The following is a 25,689-nucleotide window of genomic DNA, read 5'->3' as shown; positions in this document are numbered from 1 at the left end:
ATTTTTTTGTGAAGAATCAACAACAAGTGGGACACAATCATGAAGTGGAACGACCTTTATTGGATATTTCAAACTTTTTTAACAAATCAAAAACTGAAAAATTGGGCGTGCAAAATTATTCAGCCCCTTTACTTTCAGTGCAGCAAACTCTCTCCAGAAGTTCAGTGATGATCTCTGAATGATCCAATGTTGACCTAAATGACTAATGATGATAAATACAATCCACCTGTGTGTAATCAAGTCTCCGTATAAATGCACCTGCACTGTGATAGTCTCAGAGGTCCGTTAAAAGCGCAGAGAGCATCATGAAGAACAAGGAACACACCAGGCAGGTCCGAGATACTGTTGTGAAGAAGTTTAAAGCCGGATTTGGATACAAAAAGATTTCCCAAGCTTTAAACATCCCAAGGAGCACTGTGCAAGCGATAATATTGAAATGGAAGGAGTATCAGACCACTGCAAATCTACCAAGACCTGGCCGTCCCTCTAAACTTTCAGCTCATACAAGGAGAAGACTGATCAGAGATGCAGCCAAGAGGCCCATGATCACTCTGGATGAACTGCAGAGATCTACAGCTGAGGTGGGAGACTCTGTCCATAGGACAACAATCAGTCGTATAATGCACAAATCCGGCCTTTATGGAAGAGTGGCAAGAAGAAAGCCATTTCTTAAAGATATCCATAAAAAGTGTTGTTTAAAGTTTGCCACAAGCCACCTGGGAGACACACCAAACATGTGGAAGAAGGTGCTCTGGTCTGATGAAACCAAAATTGAACTTTTTGGCAACAATGCAAAATGTTATGTTTGGCATAAAAGCAACACAGCTGAACACACCATCCCCACTGTCAAACATGGTGGTGGCAGCATCATGGTTTGGGCCTGCTTTTCTTCAGCAGGGACAGGGAAGATGGTTAAAATTGATGGGAAGATGGATGGAGCCAAATACAGGACCATTCTGGAAGAAAACCTGATGGAGTCTGCAAAAGACCTGAGACTGGGACGGAGATTTGTCTTCCAACAAGACAATGATCCAAAACATAAAGCAAAATCTACAATGGAATGGTTAAAAAATAAACATATCCAGGTGTTAGAATGGCCAAGTCAAAGTCCAGACCTGAATCCAATCGAGAATCTGTGGAAAGAACTGAAAACTGCTGTTCACAAATGCTCTCCATCCAACCTCACTGAGCTCGAGCTGTTTTGCAAGGAGGAATGGGAAAAAATGTCAGTCTCTCGATGTGCAAAACTGATAGAGACATACCCCAAGCGACTTACAGCTGTAATCGCAGCAAAAGGTGGCGCTACAAAGTATTAACTTAAGGGGGCTGAATAATTTTGCACGCCCAATTTTTCAGTTTTTGATTTGTTAAAAAAGTTTGAAATATCCAATAAATGTCGTTCCACTTCATGATTGTGTCCCACTTGTTGTTGATTCTTCACAAAAAAATACAGTTTTAAATCTTTATGTTTGAAGCCTGAAATGTGGCAAAAGGTCGCAAAGTTCAAGGGGGCCGAATACTTTCGCAAGGCACTGTAGGTTAGATAGAAATGGGATATAGATTACATAGAGATGGTATATAGCTTAGATAAAGATTTTACCTTTATTTAACTAGGCAAGTCAGTTAAGAACAAATTCTTATTTTCAATGACGGCCTAGGAACAGTGGGTTAAGTGCCTGTTCAGGGGCAGAACGACAGATTTGTACCTTGTCAGCTCGAGGGTTTGAACTTGCAACCTTCCGGTTACATAGTCCAACGCTCTAACCAATAGGCTACCATGCCGCCCCTGATGGGATATAGGTTAGATAGAGATGGGATGTAGGTTAGATAGAGATGGTATATAGCTTAGATAAAGATGGGATATAGGTTAGATAGAAATGGGATATAGGTTAGATAGAGATGGGATATAGATTACATAGAGATGGTATATAGCTTAGATAAAGATGGGATATAGGTTAGATAGATGGGATATTGCAAGGGGTGCGTAACTGGTGGCAGAGAAGTCAGACAGAACAGTACCGGCGTAATAACCGAAGCAGTTTAATATACAGAATAACAAGGTATGGGTACAAAACCCGTCGCGCACCAGACAACAAAGTGCACAAGCACTTACAACAAACAATTCCGCACAAAGACATGGGTGGAACAGAGGGTTAAATACACAACACCTAATGAGGGAACGAAAACTAGGTGTGTGGGAATCAACTCTACTGTTACATCATGGCCGACAGGAGCACTAAACCTCTTGTACTGTATTGAGAAATCTGAAGTTAGGCTTGATAGGTAGACCTGTTGGATATGATAGTTAACCTTATTGTTATGTCTCTAAAAATGAAGGTGTAGCTGTTCTATTGAGGTGTCTTACTGCTGTAGCTCTAGCTCCCTCTCCCTCTCCCTCTCCCTCTCCCTCTCCCTCTCCCTCTCCCTCTCCCTCTCCCTCTCCCTCTCCCTCTCCCTCTCCCTCCCTCTCCCTCTCCCTCTCCCTCTAGTCCACCAAGGTTAGGTTGTATACAGTGTATTGAGGTGTGTAATCAGTTTACCATGTTATTCAATTGTGCTTACTTTCCCTCCAGCCTTCCCTACCCCCATCTCCCTCCCTCCCTCCAGTCCCCAGGGTGGTAGCTGTCTGCTCAGATGCGTCTGGTAGAGGACATCCCATCCTCTCTGTCTCTAGTTGAGATCTATAAGCCACGCTTGTCCAAGAAGGGCATCAAGCAAGATAACCCCATCTCACGCTACTACGATCGTCTGGCTACTGTACAGGCCAGGGGCACACAGGCCAGCCACCAGGTGCTGGAACATACGCATGGACACACACACACACACACACACACACACACACACACACACACACACACACACACACACACACACACACACACACACACACACACACACACACACACACACACACACACACACACAAAGACCACCTGGCTACAGTTCAGTCCAGCAGCACACACACTCCCTCTCTGATTCTAACCCCCTGTCCCCACCAGGTACTGTCTGGAACACACACACTCACTCTCTGACTCTAACCCCCTGTCCCCACCAGGAACTGTCTGGAACACACACACTCACTCTCTGACTCTAACCCCCTGTCCCCTTTGGTACTGTCTGGAACACACACACTCCCTCTCTGACTCTAACGCCCCTCTCCCCACCAGGAACTGTCTGGAACACACACACTACCTCTCTGACTCTAACCCCCCTCTCCCCACCAGGTACTGTCTGGAACACACACACTACCTCTCTGACTCTAACCCCCAGTCCCCACCAGGTACTGTCTGGAACACACACACTCCCTCTCTGACTCTAACCCCCTGTCCCCACCAGGTACTGTCTGGAACAAACACACTCCCTCTCTGACTCTAACCCCCTGTCCCCACCAGGTACTGTCTGGAACACACACACACTACCTCTCTGACTCTAACCCCCATCTACCCACCAGGAACTGTCTGGAACACACACAATCCCTCTCTGACTCTAACCCCCCTCTGTCCCCACCAGGAACTGTCTGGAACACACACACTCCCTCTCTGACTCTAACCCCCCTCTACCCACCAGGAACTGTCTGGAACACACACGCTACCTCTCTGACTCTAACCCCCCTCTCCCCACCAGGAACTGTCTGGAACACACACACTCCCTCTCTGACTCTAACCCCCTGTCCCCACCAGGAACTGTCTGGAACACACACACTACCTCTCTGACTCTAACCCCCCTCTCCCCACCAGGTACTGTCTGGAACACACACGCTACCTCTCTGACTCTAACCCCCCTCTCCCCACCAGGAACTGTCTGGAACACACACGCTACCTCTCTGACTCTAACCCCCCTCTCCCCACCAGGTACTGTCTGGAACACACACACTACCTCTCTGACTCTAACCCCCTGTCCCCACCAGGTACTGTCTAGAACACACACTACCTCTCTGACTCTAACCCCCTGTCCCCACCAGGTACTGTCTGGAACACACACACTCGCTCTCTGACTCGAACCCCCCTCTCCCCACCAGGAACTTTCTGGAACACACACACTCCCTCTCTGACTCTAACCCCCCTCTCCCCACCAGGAACTGTCTGGAACACACACACTCCATCTCTGACTCTAACCCCACTCTCCCCGCCAGGAACTGTCTGGAACACACTCACTCCCTCTCTGACTCTAACCCCCTGTCCCCACCAGGTACTGTCTGGAACACACACACTGCCTCTCTGACTCTAACCCCCCTCTCCCCACCAGGTACTGTCTGGAACACACACACTACCTCTCTGACTCTAACCCCCAGTCCCCACCAGGAACTGTCTGGAACACACACACTCCCTCTCTGACTCTAACCCCCTGTCCCCACCAGGTACTGTCTGGAACAAACACACTCCCTCTCTGACTCTAACCCCCTGTCCCCACCAGGTACTGTCTGGAACACACACACACTACCTCTCTGACTCTAACCCCCATCTACCCACCAGGAACTGTCTGGAACACACACAATCCCTCTCTGACTCTAACCCCCCTCTGTCCCCACCAGGAACTGTCTGGAACACACACACTCCCTCTCTGACTCTAACCCCCCTCTACCCACCAGGAACTGTCTGGAACACACACGCTACCTCTCTGACTCTAACCCCCCTCTCCCCACCAGGAACTGTCTGGAACACACACACTCCCTCTCTGACTCTAACCCCCTGTCCCCACCAGGAACTGTCTGGAACACACACACTACCTCTCTGACTCTAACCCCCCTCTCCCCACCAGGTACTGTCTGGAACACACACGCTACCTCTCTGACTCTAACCCCCCTCTCCCCACCAGGTACTGTCTGGAACACACACACTACCTCTCTGACTCTAACCCCCTGTCCCCACCAGGTACTGTCTAGAACACACACTACCTCTCTGACTCTAACCCCCTGTCCCCACCAGATACTGTCTGGAACACACACACTCGCTCTCTGACTCGAACCCCCCTCTCCCCACCAGGAACTTTCTGGAACACACACACTCCCTCTCTGACTCTAACCCCCCTCTCCCCACCAGGAACTGTCTGGAACACACACACTCCATCTCTGACTCTAACCCCACTCTCCCCGCCAGGAACTGTCTGGAACACACTCACTCCCTCTCTGACTCTAACCCCCTGTCCCCACCAGGTACTGTCTGGAACACACACACTGCCTCTCTGACTCTAACCCCCCTGTCCCAACCAGGTACTGTCTGGAACACACACACTGCCTCTCTGACTCTAACCCCCTGTCCCCAACAGGTACTGTCTGGAACACACACACTCCCTCTCTGACTCTAACCCCCTGTCCCCACCAGGAACTGTCTGGAACACACACACTCCCTCTCTGACTCTAACCCCCTGTCCCCTTTGGTACTGTGTGGAACACACACACTCCCTCTCTGACTCTAACCCTCTGTCCCCACCAGGAACTGTCAGGAACACACACACTACCTCTTTGTTCCTAACCCCCTGTCCCCACCAGGTACTGTCTGGAACACACACACTACCTCTCTGACTCTAACCCCCCTCTCCCCACCAGGAACTGTCTGGAACACACACACTACCTCTCTGACTCTAACCCCCTGTCCCCACCAGGTACTGTCTGGAACACACACACTCCCTCTCTGACTCTAACCCCCTGTCCCCACCAGGTACTGTCTGGAACACACACACTCCCTCTCTGACTCTAACCCTCTGTCCCCTCCATGTACTGTCTGGAACACACACACTCCCTCTTTGACTCTAACCCCCTGTCCCCACCAGGAACTGTCTGGAACACACACACTCCCTCTCTGACTCTAACCCCCTGTCCCCACCAGGTACTGTCTGGAACACACACACTCCCTCTTTGACTCTAACCCCCTCTCCCCACCAGGAACTGTCTGGAACACACACACTCCCTCTCTGACTCTAACCCCCTGTCCCCACCAGGTACTGTCTGGAACACACACTAAATCTCTCTGACTCTAACCCCCTGTCCCCACGAGGAACTGTCTGGAACACACACAGTCCCTCTTTGACTCTAACCCCCTGTCCCCACCAGAAACTGTCTGGAACACACACACTCCCTCTCTGACTCTAACCCCCTGTCCCCACCAGGAACTGTCTGGAACACACACACTCCCTCTCTGACTCTAACCCCCTGTCCCCTTTGGTAGTGTCTGGAACACACACACTCCCTCTCTGACTCTAACCCCCTGTCCCCACCAGGTACTGTCTGGAACACACACACTCCCTCTTTGACTCTAACCCCCTGTCCCCACCAGGAACTGTCTGGAACACACACACTCCCTCTTTGACTCTAACCCCCTGTCCCCACCAGGAACTGTCTGGAACACACACACTCCCTCTCTGACTCTAACCCCCTGTCCCCACCAGGTACTGTCTGGAACACACACGCTTCCTCTCTGACTCTAACCCCCCTCTCCCCACCAGGAACTGTCTGGAACACACACACTCCCTCTCTGACTCTAACCCCCCTCTCCCCACCAGGAACTGTCTGGAACACACACACTCCCTCTCTGACTCTAACCCCCCTCTCCCCACCAGGAACTGTCTGGAACACACACACTACTTCTCTGACTCTAACCCCCCTCTTCCCACCAGGAACTGTCTGGAACACACACACTCCCTCTCTGACTCTAACCCCCCTCTCCCCACCAGGAACTGTCTGGAACACACACACTCCATCTCTGACTCTAACCCCCCTCTCCCCACCAGGAACTGTCTGGAACACACACACTCCCTCTCTGACTCTAACCCCCCTCTCCCCACCAGGAACTGTCTGGAACACACACACTACCTCTCTGACTCTAACCCACCTCTCCCCACCAGGAACTGTCTGGAACACACACACTCCCTCTCTGACTCTAACCCCCCTCTCCCCACCAGGAACTGTCTGGAACACACACACTCCCTCTCTGACTCTAACCCCCTGTCCCCACCAGGTACTGTCTGGAACACACACACTCCCTCTCTGACTCTAACCCCCTGTCCCCACCAGGAACTGTCTGGAACACACACACTACCTCTCTGACTCTAACCCCCCTCTCCCCACCAGGAACTTTCTGGAACACACACACTCCCTCTCTGACTCTAACCCCCTGTCCCCACCAGGAACTGTCTGGAACACACACACTCCCTCTCTGACTCTAACCCTCCGTCCCCACCAGGAACTGTCTGGAACACACACACTCCCTCTCTGACTCTAACCCCCTGTCCCCACAAGGTACTGTCTGGAACACACACGCTTCCTCTCTGACTCTAACCCCCCTCTCCCCACCAGGAACTGTCTGGAACACACACACTCCCTCTCTGACTCTAACCCCCCTCTCCCCACCAGGAACTGTCTGGAACACACACACTCCCTCTTTGACTCTAACCCCCCTCTCCCCACCAGGAACTGTCTGGAACACACACACTCCCTCTCTGACTCTAACCCCCCTCTCCCCACCAGGAACTGTCTGGAACACACACACTCCCTCTCTGACTCTAACCCCCCTCTCCCCACCAGGAACTGTCTGGAACACACACACTCCCTCTCTGACTCTAACCCCCCTCTCCCCACCAGGAATTGTCTGAAACACACACACTACTTCTCTGACTCTAACCCCCCTCTTCCCACCAGGAACTGTCTGGAACACACACACTCCCTCTCTGACTCTAACCCCCCTCTCCCCACCAGGAACTGTCTGGAACACACGCACTCCCTCTCTGACTCTAACCCCCCTCTCCCCACCAGGAACTGTCTGGAACACACACACTCCCTCTCTGACTCTAACCCCCCTCTCCCCACCAGGAACTGTCTGGAACACACACACTACCTCTCTGACTCTAACCCCCCTCTCCCCACCAGGAACTGTCTGGAACACACACACTCCCTCTCTGACTCTAACCCCCCTCTCCCCACCAGGAACTGTCTGGAACACACACACTCCCTCTCTGACTCTAACCCCCCTCTCCCCACCAGGAACTGTCTGGAACACACACACTACTTCTCTGACTCTAAACCCCCTCTTCCCACCAGGAACTGTCTGGAACACACACACTCCCTCTCTGACTCTAACCCCCCTCTCCCCACCAGGAACTGTCTGGAACACACACACTCCCTCTCTGACTCTAACCCCCCTCTCCCCACCAGGAACTGTCTGGAACACACACACTCCCTCTCTGACTCTAACCCCCCTCTTCCCACCAGGAACTGTCTGGAACACACACACTCCCTCTCTGACTCTAACCCCCCTCTCCCCACCAGGAACTGTCTGGAACACACACACTCCCTCTTTGACTCTAACCCCCCTCTTCCCACCAGGAACTGTCTGGAACACACACTACCTCTCTGACTCTAACCCCCCTCTTCCCACCAGGAACTGTCTGGAACACACACACTCCCTCTCTGACTCTAACCCCCCTCTTCCCACCAGGAACTGTCTGGAACACACACACTCCCTCTCTGACTCTAACCCCCCTCTTCCCACCAGGAACTGTCTGGAACACATACACTCCTTCTCTGGACCTTCAGGAAAATGTTCAGCTGGCTCTCATCTGCCTGGCTGAGTTCATGTTACACCTCAACCGCATCAACCTGAGACTCTGTAGATAGCACAGATAGACACGCATCCTCAAACCTGAGACATACACATACACATATACACATTGAGAAATGTGCAGGCACACACACACGCCTCCTCCACACCCAACCCTGGCCAAGGACACGTAGATAAGGGAATTTGAAGCAGTCTGTTTGTCAAAGAAAGAGGTTTCAAGGATGTCAAGGAGACTAATTAAATGTGAAGATGTTCCTCCGAGACCCCTAAATGTCATGCCCAGGATCCCCTGCCGAGGTACTCTGGCGACCCAGGGACCCCCGCCGATGAAATTGTATGACCCCTGCACCCCAGCCGAGATATAGAGTTGGGGTATAGATTAGATAATGGGATAATGATTAAATAGATGGGATATAGATTAGACATTGGGATATAGATTAAATAGATGGGATATAGATTAGATCATGGGATATAGATTAAATAGATGGAATAAAGTTAGATAGATGGGATATAGATTAGATAGATGTAGTATAGATCAGATTGAGATTAGGTAGAAATGGGATATAGATTAGATAGAGACGGGGTATAGATTAGCTAGAGATGGGGTGTAGATTAGACAGATGGGGTATAGATTAAATAGAGGTTGTGTTTGGATTAGATAGATGGGGTATAGATTAGATAGAGGTGTGATATAGATTAGATGGAGATGGGCTATAGATAGAAGTGTGATATAGGTTAGATTGTTGGGGTATAGATTAGATAGATAAGGTATAGATTAGATGGATGGGGTATAGATTATATAGATGGGGAAAAGATTAGAAAGAGATGGGGTGTTGATTAGGTAGATTGAAGATAGATTAGATATATGGGGTATAGATGACATAGAGATGAGGTATAGATTAGATAGAGATGGTGTATAGATTAGATATATGGGATATAGATGACATGGAGATGGGGTATAGATTAGATACATGGGGTATAGATGACATAGAGATGAGGTATAGATGACATAGAGATGAGGTATAGATTAGATATATGGGGTATAGATTACATAGAGATGAGGTATAGATTAGATAGAGATGGTGTATAGATTAGATAGACGGGATATAGATTAGATGGATGGGGTATAGATTATATAGATGGGGAATCAATTAGATGGAGATTGGATATAGATTAGATGGGGAGATTGGATATAGATTAGATAGAGATGGTGTATAGATTAGATAGATAGGATATAGATTAGATACATGGGGGATAGATTAGATATATGGGGTATAGATTAGATATAGATGAGATATAGATTAGATAGAGATGGTTTATAGATTAGATAGACGGGATATAGATTAGAAAGAGATGGGCTATAGATTAGATAGATGGCGTATAGATTAGATAGAGATGGGATATAGATTATATAGAGATGGGATATAGATTAGATAGATGGGATATAGATGAGATCGATGGGGCATAGATTAAATAGATGGGTTATAGATTAGATAGAGATGGGATATAGATAAAATGGAGATGGTGTATAGATTAGATAGATGGGGTATAGATTAGATAGATGGGGGTATAGATTAGATGAAGATGGGATATGGATTGGATAGAGATGGGATATAGATTAGATAGATGGGATATAGATTAGATAGGGATATCAATTGAATCTATATCCTATCTCTATTTAATTCATAAGCCATCTATCTAATCAATATCCTATATAGATAGAGATGGGAGGTAGATTAGATTGAGATGGGTGTAGATTAGATAGAGATGGGATATAGATAAAATAGACGATAGGATATTGATTAGATAGATGGGTTATGAATTAAATAGAGATAGGATATAGATTAGATTGAGATGGGTATAGATTAGATAGAGATGGGATATAGATAAAATAGATGAGGTATATATTAGATTGATGGGTTATATATTAGATAGAGATGGGATAGAAATTAGATAGCGATGTGGTATAGATTAGATAGTGATGGAATATAGATTAGCTAGTGATGGGTATAGATTAGAAAGATTTGGTATAGATTATATAGATGGGTTATAGATTACAATAATGGATTATATATTAGAGAGAGATGGGATGTAGATTAGATAGATGGATTGTAGATTAGATAGAGATGGGATATAGATTACATAGATGGGTTATAGATTAGATAGATGGGTTATAGATTTGATCGATGGGCTCTGGATTAGATAGAGATGGGATATAGATTAGATAGATTTGGTATAGATTATATAGATGGGTTATAGATTACAATAATGGATTATATATTAGATAGAGATGGGATGTAGATTAGATAGATGGATTGTAGATTAGATAGAGATGGGATATAGATTACATAGATGGATTGTAGATTAGATAGAGATGGGTATAGATTAGATAGATTTGGTATAGATTATATAGATGGGTTATAGATTACAATAATGGATTATATATTACATAGAGATGGGATGTAGATTAGATAGTGATGGGATATAGATTAGATAGAGATTGGGTTTAGATTAGGTAGATTCGATTAATGGGGATGGATGAAAGCATTTTGGCAGAAGTCCACTGAGCCCATGTCAGTGTATGATGTGCTTCCCTCGGTTACAGGACCTGGTATCCGTGGAGACCAGAGGAAGGGGAGGAGACCAGAATCCATGGAGACCAGAATGTCACCCGGGGAGAATTGGCTCGTGACATTGCTGTGTACTCGGACTGATTGGTACTCTGGTGTCTCTCTCTCTCTCTCTCTCTCTCTCTCTCTCTCTCTCTCTCTCTCTCTCTCTCTCTCTCTCTCTCTCTCTCTCTCTCTCGCTCTCTCTCTCCTCTCTCTCTCTCATTCAGAAAGTATTTAGACACCTTGACTTTTCCACGTTTTGTTAAGTTTTTCTAGAATTGGCACACACATGTCTGTATACGGTCCCACAGTTGACAGTGCATGTCAGAGCGAGAACCAAGCCATGAGGTCGAAGGAATTGTCCTCAAAGCGCCGTGACAGGATTGTGGTGACCCAGGGACCCCAGCCGAGGCAAACTGGCGACCCAGGGACCCCTTCCGAGGGAAACTGGTGACCCAGGGATTTGTTTTCTCCCACGTCTCGTCTTATCATCAGGTGAATGGTAATAGAGGACAAGTAATCAACATTTAAAATTAATACATTTGGGAGATCGTTTTCAATTATTTTGACCTCCCAACATTATATTTGGAAGAGGAAGTGTAAACTCTAAAAAAGCCTATTACAGTTGAAGTCTGAAGTTTACATACACTTAGGTTGGAGTTATTAACTTCTTGAGTGTAGGGGGCAGGATTTTCGTTTTTGCCTAAAAAACGTACCCATTTGAAACTGCCTATTTCTCAGGCTCAGAAACTAGAATATGCATATAATTGTCAGATCGGGATAGAAAACACTCTAAAGTTTCCAAAACTGTCAAAATATTGTCTGTGAGTATAACAGAACTGATATTGCAGGCAAAAACCTGAGGAAAATCAAACCAGGAAGTGCTGTTTTTCTTGAAAGCTCTCTGTTCCATTGGATGCCTTGCCTCCATTTAAAGGGATATCAACCAGATTCATTTTCCTATGGCTTCCTCAAGGTGTCAACAGTCTTTAGACTTAGTTTCAGGCTTTTATTTTGAAAAATGAGCGAGAAAGATAACTTTGCGTCAGTGGATAGCTGGGTGTTCGCAGAGTTTTGCTTGCGCAACAGAGTTGTGCAGCCATTGTCTCTCACTCTCCTATTGAAAGAGCGACAGTCCAGGTTGTTATTATCGATTATATATTTTAAAAACAGTCTGAGGATTGATTATAAAAAACGTTTGACATGTTACTGTGGACATTACGGATAGTATTGGAATTTTCGTCTGCGATGTCGTGACCGCTCAAGCCTGTGGATTTCTGAACATAAAGCGCCAAACAAATGGAGGTATTTTGGATATAAAAATCGAATAATCTTTATGGAACAAAAGGAACATTTATTGTGTAACTGGGAGTCTCGCGAGTGCAAACATCTGAAGATCATCAGAGGTAAGCGATTTAAGCTATTGCTTTTCTGACTTTCGTGACCAATCTACTTGGCTGCTAGTGTTTGTAATATTTTGTCTACTGAGAGAGATGTTCTTACATAAACGGTTGATATGCTTTCGCCGAAAACCTGTATTGAAATCTGACACGCCAGGTGGATTAACACCAAGCCAAGCTGTGTTTTGCTATATTGCACTTTTGATTTCATGAACATTTTATATTTTTAGTAATTTAATTTGAATTTGGCGTGCTGCAATTCAGAGGGTGTTGATGAAAATGATTCCGCTAAATGGATGGGTAAAAACTAGTTTTTAAACCACTACACAAACTTCTTGCTAACAAACTATAGTTTTGGCAAGTCGGTTAGGACATCTAATTTGTCCATGACACAAGTCCTTTTTCCAATAACTATTTACAGACAGATTATTTCACTTATATCAATTCCAGTGGGTCAGAAGTTTACATACACTAGATGACTGTGCCTTTAAACAGATTGGAAAATTCCAGAAAATGATGTCATGTCTTTAGAAGATTCTGATAGGCTAATTGACATTTGAGTCAATTGGAAGTGTACCTGTGGATGTATTTCAAGGCCTACCTTCAAACTCAGTGCCTCTTTGCTTGACATCATGGTAAAATCAAAAGAAATCAGTCAAGACCTCAGAAAAAAAATTGTAGACCTCCCCAATTCTGGTTCATCCTTGGGAGAAATTTCCAAACGCCTGAAGGCACCCCTTTCATCTGTACAAACAATAGTACGCAAGTATAAACACCATGGGACCACTCAGCCGTCATACCGCTCAGGAAGGAGATGCATTCTGTCTCTTAGCAATGAACATACTTTGGTGCAAAAAGTGCAAGTTAATCCCAGAACAACAGCAAAGGACCTTGAGAAGATGCTGGAGGAAAAAGGTACAAAGTATCTATATCCAAAGTAAAATGTGTCCTATATCAACATAACCTGAAAGGCCGCAGAGCAAGGAAGAAGGCACTGCACCAAAACCACCATAAAAAAAGCCAGACTACATTTTGCAACTGCACATGGGGACAAAGATCGTACTTTTTTTGAGAAATGACCATCATTATGTTTGGAGGAAAAAGGGGGAAGCTTGCAAGCTGAAGAACCCCATCCCAACCGTGAAGCAAGGAGATGGCAGCATCATGTTGTGGTGGTGCTTTGCTGCAGGATGGACTGGTTAACTTCACAAAATAGATGGCATTATGAGAAGCAACATCTCAAGACATCAGTCAGGAAGTTAAAGCTTGGTCGCAAATGGGTCTTCCAAATGGACAATGACCCCAAGGACACTTTCAAAGTTGTGTAAAAATGGCTTAAGGACAACAAAGTCAAGGTATTGGAGTGGCCATCACAAAGTTCTGACCTCAATCCTATAGAAATGTTATGGGAAGAACTGAAAAAACGTGATCAAGGAGGCCTACAAACCTGACTCAGTTACACCAGCACTATCAGGAGGAATGGGCCAAAATTCACCCAATGTATTTTGGGAAGCTTGTGGAAGGCTAACCAAAACATTTGACCCAAGTTAAACAATTTAAAGGCAATGCTACCAAATACTAATTGAGTGTATGTAAACTTCTGACCCACTGGGAATGTGATGAAATAAATAAAAGCTGAAAATAATAATTCTCTCTACTATTATTCTGACATTTCACATTCTTAAAATAAAGTGGTGATCCTAACTGGGAATTTTTATTTGATTAAATGTCCGGAATTGTGAAAAACGGAGTTTAAATGTATTTGGCTAAGTTGATTGTAAACTTCCAACTTCAACTGTAGCTAGAACGGTAAACTCAGAAATAAAAGCTTACCAGCAACCAGTGGCACTTTTCAAAGCCTTTATCAGATACTCCAGTGAGTGTAATTGGCTCTTGTAAGTGTAATTTGCTATTAGGAGTTGAGAAATAAAGTTGACATCATTAGAAAGAAGGTATTCTCCTCATTTTAAATCTAAAACATAAATAAAATATGTATATTTTCCCTTTTTACGGAACCTCTCCTGTACCTCACTCCTGCCCTAGATGCATTTTTAGCTAACAATCCACTCCTTGTCACTCCTTTTGCCAAAGAGACTGGCCTTTCGGCAATCTCAACGCTCAATGTGCAGCGGAGTTAGTTGTTGGAAATAATATTCATATTTTCCATGACAACATGTGGAGCCTCGAAATTAGAATTATAACAAACATTTAGCTTCTGACAGGCAATATGCATTACTTCCTCTCCTCTATGACATCACTGCAGCCCTCTCAGTCAGTGAGCCTCTATGATATTAATTCAGCCCTGTCAGTGAGTGAGCCTCAGCTGCTGCTGCAGCTGCTTTCACATCTAGATGTTACCATAGTCTAGGACCGATAGGAACGTTAACAGAATAATCTGCTTCCTACTATTTAGTGAGAGTCAGGACCTATTTCTATAGAAGAAGCACATTTTTAAGCTGAGCGTCTTAATTAACTCATCAATATGCTATTTAAAACACAATGTACATATGCTGAAATCATCAGTAGAGCCTGGTCAACCGAGGGGGAAATAGCACACACAAATGTATCATTGGCATACAAGTGCAGGTAAAAATGTTTTTACAGACAAGTCAATATTGTTAAAACCTCTTTTTTTTCAATTTTTGCCTGAAATGTCATACCCAAACCTAACTGCCTGTGGCTCAGGCCTTGAAGCAAGGGTATGCATATTCTTGGTACCTTTTGAAAGGAAACACTTTGAAGTTTGTGGAAATGTGAAAGGAATGTAGAAGAATATAACACATTACATCTGGTAAAAGATAATACAAAGAAAAAAAAAAACAGTTTTTTTTGTACCATCATCTTTGAAATGCAAGAGAGAGGCCATAATGTATTATTCCAGCCCAGGTGCAATTTAGATGTTGTCCACTAGATGGCAGCAGTGCATGTGCAAAGTTTTAGACTGTTCCAATGAACCAACATTTTGTATCAAGGCTGCCCAAACGTGCCTAATTTGTTTATTAATAACTTTTCAAGTTCATAACTATGCACTCTCCTCAAACAATAGCATGGTATTTTTTCACTGTAATAGCTAATGTAATTTGGACAGTGCAGTTAGATTAACAAGAATTTAAGCTTTCTGCCATTATCAGATATGTCTATGTCCTGGGAAATGTTCTTGTTACTTACAACTTCATGCTAATTGCATTAGCCTATGTTAGCTCAACCGTCCCGTGGAAGGGACACCGGTCCTGTAAACAGTAAAAAGTACAGGACCAAGAATGGGCACCTTTCGTAATGTACAGGAAAGATGATTTAACACCATCAGTAGATACACATTGAGTTCTATCTGTCAAGTCATTTTTAAATCATTTCCATGCAGCCTGGTCCAGGTCAATTGAGGAAAGCCTCTGAATTAGCAGTATGGAAAGCCTTTGACAGGGCAATGAAGAGGGCAGCACAATGTTGCCTTTAATCCATACAGTTAACCAGATAATTTATAGCTAGGGATGCAGCAGAGGTAGCGCTATGATCTGGTCTAAAACCAGACTGATGTACATTTAAATTAAATTTTTAAGATAAGAAAGATCTTAGCTGAGAATTTATCAAGCATTCTAATATTTTAGCAAGGCAATTATTGAAATTATTTATTAATTATTCTATTATCTATGAGACGTTCCAGACAGTCAGTCATATTCAGACTCTTTGCTCTGCTATCAGAGATGATTCAATTTAAGGAGCCCGGGATGCGTCACAAACACAGACACATGCACCTTTCGGAGGGCAGAGAGCCTCTGAAAGTCATTATTAAAGAAGCTTCTCCTCAGACTCGTCTCTGATCCTAATCTGTCTCTGCTGACAGGCGTTCCACTGGGCAGCTAAGCAGACGCATTAAGCCCCCTCCCTGTTCCACTCCACAGAGCCCATTAGACACAGGCAGGATTACACACACACACGCACACACACACACACACACACACACACACACACACACACACACACACACACACACACACACACACACATACACACACATACACACACACACATCAAGGACATTACTGACATAGATAACCCCTAGCCTCTCCCCAATAAATACCCAAATATCCCCAGATTTTACCCCTAGACTAGTACATTATTCTAACGTAGTGCATTGAGATTGTTTGGCATCTGCAGTGTATGTTTTATATAAATAAAATGAACAGAATGTGCATCCCCATTCAAGTAAATTATGGCATAACGATTGGATTGGGTGCGATTGCAAGTACCCATAGGAGCAAAGCAAGAAGCAAAAGCAGGAAATGTACCCATCGATATGTGCTGTGATTTGTTGATTTAACTCAACTGACATTACAACAAATGCATTCCATTGCATGAGCCACATCATTTAGCTCTTCAATACATTTGTAAACAATATCGACTTCCTTGAATCCAATCCCAGTGAAAACCATTTTCTGTTCACCGCTCGCAACCTTTTCGGACTGTTGTTTTTTTTTTTTTTTTTAAAGTTTGCTATACACTTGTTTGCTAACGTTAGGAAACTAACATTAGCAAACATGTGCGAACTATTCCCCGTGTTGAACGTTCCACAGTTAACATCATAGAATGAACATTTTACATTACCATGGAAATTACTACATCACAATACCAGGCATGAGTGTACCCATGAGTTTGCCAGCCAAATTGCCCAGGTTATAAATTCTAAACCCATTTTATTCATTCTATTTATATGGTATGTCCACATCCTCAGAGCATGTATTTTATGTCACCTCCCTTAAATTGTGTTCACAGCCTATTAATACAGCCCCAAAATTGAGTACACGTCGCCTGTTAATGTGTTATTATTCAGCACACTGCGTCAGTCCAGAGCCAGAGGAGTTTCTCTCTGAGCCTGAGCTTATCTGAGCCTCCTGGGGCCTAGCATCTAACTCTTTTGGCCCCAAAAAAAACTCAAATGAAATGTTATTGCCATAAAGCCATAAGCAGACTCCCCTTTTCCCTTACACAGTTTATCTTCCCAAAATGCTTGTTGCTCTTCGTACATCATATGGCTCCCTCAGCTAAACACAGGCTTAAAGAGCTGTAGTATATACAGTTGAAGTCGGAAGTTTACATACACCTGAGCCGAATACATTTAAACTCAGTTTTTCACAATTCCGGACATTTAATCCTAGGAGAAATACCCTGTCTTAGGTCAGTTAGGATCACCACTTTATTTTCAGAATGTGACATTTTGGAATGATAGTAGAGAGAATGGTTTATTTCTTTCATCACATTCCTAGTGGGTCAGAAGTTTACATCCACTCAATTAGTATTTGGTAGCATTGCCTTTAAATAGTTTAATTGGGTCAAATGTTTTGGGTAGCCTTCCACAAGCTTCCCACAATAAGTTGGGTGAATTTTGTCCCATTCCTCCTAACAGAGCTGGTGTAGCTGAGTCAGGTTTGTAGGCCTCTGTGCTCGCACACTCTTTTTCAGTTCTGCCCACAAATTTTCTATAGGATTGAGGTCAGGGCTTTGTGATGGCCACTTTAATACCTTGACTTTGTTGTCCTTAAGCCATTTTGCCACAACTTTGGAAGTATGCTTCAGGTCAATGTCCATTTTGAAGACCCATTTGCAACCAAGCTTTAACTTCCTGACTGATGTCTTGAGATGTTGCTTTAAAATATCCAAATAATTTTCCTCCTCATGATGCCATCTATTTGTGAAGTGCACCAGTCTCTCCTGCAGCAAAGCACCCCCACAACATGATGCTGCCACCCCCGTGCTTCACTGTTGGGATGGTGTTCTTCGGCTTGCAAGCCTCCCCCGTTTTCCTCCAAACATAACGATGGTCATTATGGCCAAACAGTTTTCACACATGGCCAAAAAGTTCTGACTTTTTATGGCAGTTTTGGAGCAGTGGCTTCTTCCTTGCTGAGCGGCCTTTCAGGTTATGTCGATATAGGACTCGTTTTACTGTGGATATAGATACTTTGTACCTGTTTCCTCCAGCATCTTCACAGGGTTCTTTGCTGTTGTTCTGGGATTTATTTGCACTTTTCGCACCAAAGTACATTCATCTCTAGGAGACAGAAGGCGTCTCCTTCCTGAGCGGTATGACGGCTGTGTGGTCGCCTGGTGTTTATACTTGTTTATTTTTATTGTCCCATGATGTCAAGCAAAGAGACACTGAGTTTGAAGGTTGGCCTTGAAATACATCCACAGGTACACCTCCAATTGACTCAGAAGCTTTTAAATCCATGACATCATTTTCTGGAATTTTCCAAGCTGTTTAAAGGCACAGTAATCTTAGTGAATGTAAACTTCTGACCCACTGGAATTGTGATACAGTGAATTCTAAGTTAAATATTCTGTCTGTAAGCTATTGTTGGAAAAATTTAAATATCCCTCTAGTGGTGTTCCTTCCTGTTTGGCCCTGTCCGGGGGTGTCCTCGGATGGGGTCACAGTGTCTCCTGACCCCTCCTGTCTCAGCCTCCAGTATTTATGCTGCAGTAGTTTATGTGTCGGGGGGCTAGGGTCAGTTTGTTATATCTGGAGTACTTCTCCTGTCCTATTCGGTGTCCTGTGTGAATCTAAGTGTGCGTTCTCTAATTATCTCCTTCTCTCTTTCTCTCTCTCGGAGGACCTGAGCCCTAGGACCATGCCCCAGGACTACCTGACATGATGACTCCTTGCTGTCCCCAGTCCACCTGGCTGTGCTGCTGCTCCAGTTTCAACTGCTCTGCCTTATTATTATTCGACCATGCTGGTCATTTATGAACATTTGAACATCTTGACCATGTCCTGTTATAATCTCCACCCGGCACAGCCAGAAGAGGACTGGCCACCCCACATAGCCTGGTTCCTCTCTAGGTTTCTTCCTAGGTTTTGGCCTTTCTAGGGAGTTGTTCCTAGCCACCGTGCTTCTACACCTGCATTGCTTGCTGTTTGGGGTTTTAGGCTGGGTTTCTGTACAGCACTTTGAGATATCAGCTGATGTGCGAAGGGCTATATAAATACATTTGATTTGATTTGATTTGTGTCATGCACAAAGTAGATTTCCTAACCGACTTGCCAAAAGTATAGTTTGTTAACAAGAAATTTGTGGAGTGGTTGAAAAACGGGTTTTAATGACTTCAATCTAAGCATATGTAAACTTCCAACTTCAACTGTATTTATCTCACCAGGGACAAACAAGGAGGGATGAGGAGGGAGGGATGGATGGAGGGATTATGGATGTGCTTGGGGTGATCTGTCAACTTTTTATGGTGCCAGATCAATAAAATCAGCCATTTTGTAGTTAAATGCTTACACACACACACACACACACACACACACACACACAGACACACACACACACTCTTCTGTCTGGTCAGGAAGGCAGCTGTTTCCTGTCCATGGTTCGACACAGGGGTAACAGGTCTGTAGAGAATATCTCAGGAGAATGTTTATAGAGGGCTTGTGTTAGTGATCAGACACGATGCAATTCTGACTGGGATAGATGAGGGAATATCAGGATGGGAAGATACACGAACACACACTGATCAGACATCATACACACCTGATCCTAACCGTTATACTCCTCTCCTCCAACAGAATATGGGGAAGCTGAACGTGTCGTACTTCCACATCGATATCAACAACGCCACGGGTGACCCGGACGCCAACCGGCCTGTGCCCTCCCGTCTGATGCTCAACAACTCAGAGTTACGGACCACCATCAGTGTCTCCGGTCCCCTCGCCGCCTGATCCATGTGGCCCGCTGCTTCGCTCAGCCCAACTTCAAGGTAGGTCCAACAACAAGCACACACCTGTAGCACAACAGCAAATCAGTCTTTCATGGTTTGTTAGTCGTGTTGACTGACCAAAAAGAATGAGTCAGCACATCACAGTTGAAATTGAAGCTACTGTAGGAGAGAGTTCTCCTTTACGGCGGTAGACCACTGCTGTGCACTGTGTAGAACCTACAGACATCACGAATAGAACCATACACTTTAGTTTAGTTTAAAGTGTGAACAAATAGACTTCAGTCTGATTTCTCAATTCTTGCCTTAATTTAGATACCTATAATTCTTGATGGATGTTATTCTGTGTGGGTGTTACATCCTACAAATGTAAACTTGGAGGGAAATTCACTGAGGCGTAGCAAAACAAAAACAACAGCCTCTCAGCCTCAGTCCCAGCTGTGGCAGGAGGAGGGCTGTATATCTATGTTGGTCCCATAATGAAAGGGCAGCAGTCAGGCAGCTATATATCTATGTATAGCCCAGCTCCATCCTGTAGTTACAGAGAGAGAAGAAGGAGGAGGTGAAGAAAATGGGGTGTTAAATACTTAGAGATGTTTCGGTACTTGTGTATGCTACTTGTGTATGCTACTTGTGTATGCTACTTGTGTATGCTTTTCAGCCAGTAGTTCTGAAAGTAGTGCTCTTGACCCAAAAGTGGTCCCTGAATATTGCTTATTGCGTCACATTTGTGCACCACCTCATTTCTCTCTCTGTGCCGTGTCCACTGAGCCGTTGGGCCCGCCCTGCAACCTCATTGGATAACGCTGGGCAGTCCTCTTGCTAGCAACTCAAATGTGAAGCTCTGAAGCTCATTGCTAGGGGGCACACCATACACTGAGCAGACCAAGAGAAGAGGACAGAGTGTATCCAGCTAGGTCGTTGGTTATTGTTAGTGTTGTAGCCTCTGCATAGTTTATGTGGCTAATCTGTATGACCCTTTCCCTCCATGGTGCACTAACATACCTCTAACAATATGGAGTGGTTTCAGTATGTGATGTGATGGTATCACAGGTTCTCATGATTCCTGAATTGGAATAAATTACTAGAGCATTTAGCTTCTCTCTTCCACCTCTCCCCTCCCCTTCTCCACCTCTCCTTCTCCTTCTCCACCTCTCCCCTCTCCCTCTCCTTCTCCTTCTCCACCTCTCCCCTCTCCTTCTCCACCTCTCCCCTCTCCTTCTCCACCTCTCCCCCTCTACCTCTCCCACCTCTCTCCTTTCCTTCTCCACCCCTTCCCTCCTTCTCCACCTCTCCTTCTCCCTCTCCTTCTCCACCTCTCTCCTTCCCCACCCCTCCCCTCCTTCTCCACCTCTCCTTCACCCTCTCCTTCTCCACCATGGTGCACTAACAATATGGAGTGGTTTCAGTATATGATGTGATGGTCTCACAGTATATCATGATTCCTGATTTGGAATAAATTACTGGAGCATTTAGCTTCTCTCTTCCACCTCTCCCCTCTCCTTCTCCACCTCTCCTTCTCCACCTCTCCCCTCTTCTTCTCCACCTCTCCCCTCTCCTTCTCCACTGCTCCCCTCACCTTCTCCACCTCTCCCTTTTCCACCTCTCCTCTCCCCTCTCCCCTCTCCCCTCTCCTTCACCTCTCCCCTCTCCTTCTCCACCTCTCCCTTCCTCACTTTCCCCCTTCCTTCTCTACCTCTCCCCTCTCCTTCTCCACCTCTCCCTTCTCCACTTTTCCCCTTCCTTCTCTACCTCTCCCCTCTCCTTCTCCACCTCTCCCTTTTCCAACTCTCCTCTCCCCTTTCCTTCACCTCTCCTTCTCCACTTCTCCCCGCTCCCCTCTCCACCTCTCCCCTCTCCCTCTCCACCTCTCCCCTCTCCTTCTTCACCTCTCCCTACTCCACCTCTCCCTTCTCCACCTCTCCCTTCTCCACCTCTCCCTTCTTCTCCTCTCCCTTCAACACCTCTCCCCTCTCCTTCTCTATCTCTTCCCTCTCCCCTACTAGGTGGATTTCATCCTGAAAGCGGTGCTCTGTGGTGAGATCATCACGTGGCACAAGAAGATCCAGGAGGACACGTCCATAACCCTGTCCCCGGCGGTCCAGCCTGAGAACATAGACTCCCAGTAGCTGGTGTCCCTGGTGCAGAAGGCTGTGATGGCCAGCATGACCAGGCTCCACAACCTGGCCCAGTTCCGTAGAAGGGGAGTCAAAGGTTAACACTATGTTGGTTGCAGCCAACAGCCTGAACTACCTCTGTCGCATGGACCATGCCTGGCACCCCTGGCTATAAGGGGGAGAGGAGACTGCTTGGCAGACCTGGTTGCGAGGGGAGAGGAGACTGCCTGGTTGTGAAGGGAGAGGAGACTGCCTGGCAGGCCTGGTTGTGAGGGGGTGAGGAGAGTGCCTGGTATCCTGGCACTTGGGTAGAGGGGAGAATAAATTGGACATTGAGAGGGGGATATGAGGGGGAAATATAAAGAAGATGGACATGATAAAACGTATAAAAATAGTTTTTCTTGGACATAAGGGTGTTGTAATGCACATTGGTCTGTACGCACAACCATTCGATTTCATCATCGTTGGCCGCTGAAGAGTGTGTCAGTCCCCTTCCCTTTGAGCCACATGAAATAGGAAATCATACAATGTAAACTGGAACTGAAGAAAATGCTTTTGTCACGTAAACATGCTGTGCTCTGTCAGGTATTGTTTTTGAAGAGAGCTTCCTGGTCTCAAGTTGAAAGGACGCAGTTATATTCTTTAGCAAACAAACAAAGCAAGGGAACAATGTAGCATTGCTGAGTTCTGCAGAACCAGGAAATAGCCTGCTTAAACTAGGGCTGGCACAATTATTGTATAATCGTTTAACTGACTATTATGGTTGAAGACCGTCATGAAAATACCAAGTTTGCTACCAAGTCTGTTTCCATGGTAACATGGACTCTTCAATGTAATGACATGTTTCTCCTTGCTGAAACAAGCAAGGTGTTGTGGTTGCCTAGGCAACACCCCCTGCCTGCAGCGGCACGTGCAGAGGAGAAAATGTGCACATTTTTTCTTTCTTTCTATTCAAACGATTATAACCTGACCGCGGTCACTTGACTGACCAATAATCGTCATCCAAATTTCCATGACCTGACCGTCAAAGACCTAGGTTAAACCAGTTTGAAAGCAGCATTCAGTCTTGTTTAACCAGGATAATAAGGAAACTCATTATGATGGAGAAACTAATTAACCTCGAACCGAGCACAGTCTGACATGTCTATTCTGCAACGCTCCTCACTGTATGTTGTGTATATCATCCCTCCATGAAATTAGAACCGTCCAGGGACTATTGGAGAATGTACTGTACTGTGTTTTATAATGCTCCTATTGTGTAGAGGTAATGTGATTTTCTCCTGCTGGACTTGGTAATACTGAGTCTCTAAGAGTCTATTCTAGAAGTTGACAAGTTGACTTGACTTGGTAATACTGAGTCTCTAAGAGTCTATTCTAGAAGTTGACAAGTTGACTTGACTTGGTAATACTGAGTCTCTAAGAGTCTATTCTAGAAGTTGACAAGTTGACTTGACTTGGTAATACTGAGTCTCTAAGAGTCTATTCTAGAAGTTGACAAGTTGACTTGACTTGGTAATACTGAGTCTCTAAGAGTCTATTCTAGAAGTTGACAAGTTGACTTGACTTGGTAATACTGAGTCTCTAAGAGTCTATTCTAGAAGTTGACAAGTTGACTTGACTTGGTAATACTGAGTCTCTAAGAGTCTATTCTAGAAGTTGACAAGTTGACTTGACTTGGTAATACTGAGTCTCTAAGAGTCTATTCTAGAAGTTGACAAGTTGACTTGACTTGGTAATACTGAGTCTCTAAGAGTCTATTCTAGAAGTTGACAAGTTGACTTGACTTGGTAATACTGAGTCTCTAAGAGTCTATTCTAGAAGTTGACAAGTTGACTTGACTTGGTAATACTGAGTCTCTAAGAGTCTATTCTAGAAGTTGACAAGTTGACTTGACTTGGTAATACTGAGTCTCTAAGAGTCTATTCTAGAAGTTGACAAGTTGACTTGACTTGGTAATACTGAGTCTCTAAGAGTCTATTCTAGAAGTTGACAAGTTGACTTGACTTGGTAATACTGAGTCTCTAAGAGTCTATTCTAGAAGTTGACAAGTTGACTTGACTTGGTAATACTGAGTCTCTAAGAGTCTATTCTAGAAGTTGACAAGTTGACTTGACTTGGTAATACTGAGTCTCTAAGAGTCTATTCTAGAAGTTGACAAGTTGACTTGACTTGGTAATACTGAGTCTCTAAGAGTCTATTCTAGAAGTTGACAAGTTGACTTGACTTGGTAATACTGAGTCTCTAAGAGTCTATTCTAGAAGTTGACAAGTTGACTTGACTTGGTAATACTGAGTCTCTAAGAGTCTATTCTAGAAGTTGACAAGTTGACTTGACTTGGTAATACTGAGTCTCTAAGAGTCTATTCTAGAAGTTGACAAGTTGACTTGACTTGGTAATACTGAGTCTCTAAGAGTCTATTCTAGAAGTTGACAAGTTGACTTGACTTGGTAATACTGAGTCTCTAAGAGTCTATTCTAGAAGTTGACAAGTTGACTTGACTTGGTAATACTGAGTCTCTAAGAGTCTATTCTAGAAGTTGACAAGTTGACTTGACTTGGTAATACTGAGTCTCTAAGAGTCTATTCTAGAAGTTGACAAGTTGACTTGACTTGGTAATACTGAGTCTCTAAGAGTCTATTCTAGAAGTTGACAAGTTGACTTGACTTGGTAATACTGAGTCTCTAAGAGTCTATTCTAGAAGTTGACAAGTTGACTTGACTTGGTAATACTGAGTCTCTAAGAGTCTATTCTAGAAGTTGACAAGTTGACTTGACTTGGTAATACTGAGTCTCTAAGAGTCTATTCTAGAAGTTGACAAGTTGACTTGACTTGGTAATACTGAGTCTCTAAGAGTCTATTCTAGAAGTTGACAAGTTGACTTGACTTGGTAATACTGGGTCTCTAAGAGTCTATTCTAGAAGTTGACAAGTTGACTTGACTTGGTAATACTGAGTCTCTAAGAATCTATTCTAGAAGTTGACAAGTTGACTTGACTTGGTAATACTGAGTCTCTAAGAGTCTATTCTAGAAGTTGACAAGTTGACTTGACTTGGTAATACTGAGTCTCTAAGAGTCTATTCTAGAAGTTGACAAGTTGACTTGACTTGGTAATACTGAGTCTCTAAGAGTCTATTCTAGAAGTTGACAAGTTGACTTGACTTGGTAATACTGAGTCTCTAAGAGTCTATTCTAGAAGTTGACAAGTTGACTTGACTTGGTAATACTGAGTCTCTAAGAGTCTATTCTAGAAGTTGACAAGTTGACTTGACTTGGTAATACTGAGTCTCTAAGAGTCTAT

General features: G+C 44.6%; 1 pseudogene; it reads left to right on the top strand.

The window, feature by feature from the left end:
• Positions 1–23,752, top strand: part of LOC110503135 — a 172,971-nt pseudogene extending 149,219 nt beyond the window's left edge.
• Positions 23,753–25,689: the final 1,937 nt, after the last annotated feature.

Source organism: Oncorhynchus mykiss, chromosome 23, assembly GCF_013265735.2.
Source record: "Oncorhynchus mykiss isolate Arlee chromosome 23, USDA_OmykA_1.1, whole genome shotgun sequence".
NCBI lineage: Eukaryota > Metazoa > Chordata > Actinopteri > Salmoniformes > Salmonidae > Oncorhynchus > Oncorhynchus mykiss.
Note: the sequence above shows the minus strand (reverse complement) of the source record. Positions and strands in the feature narration are given on the sequence as shown.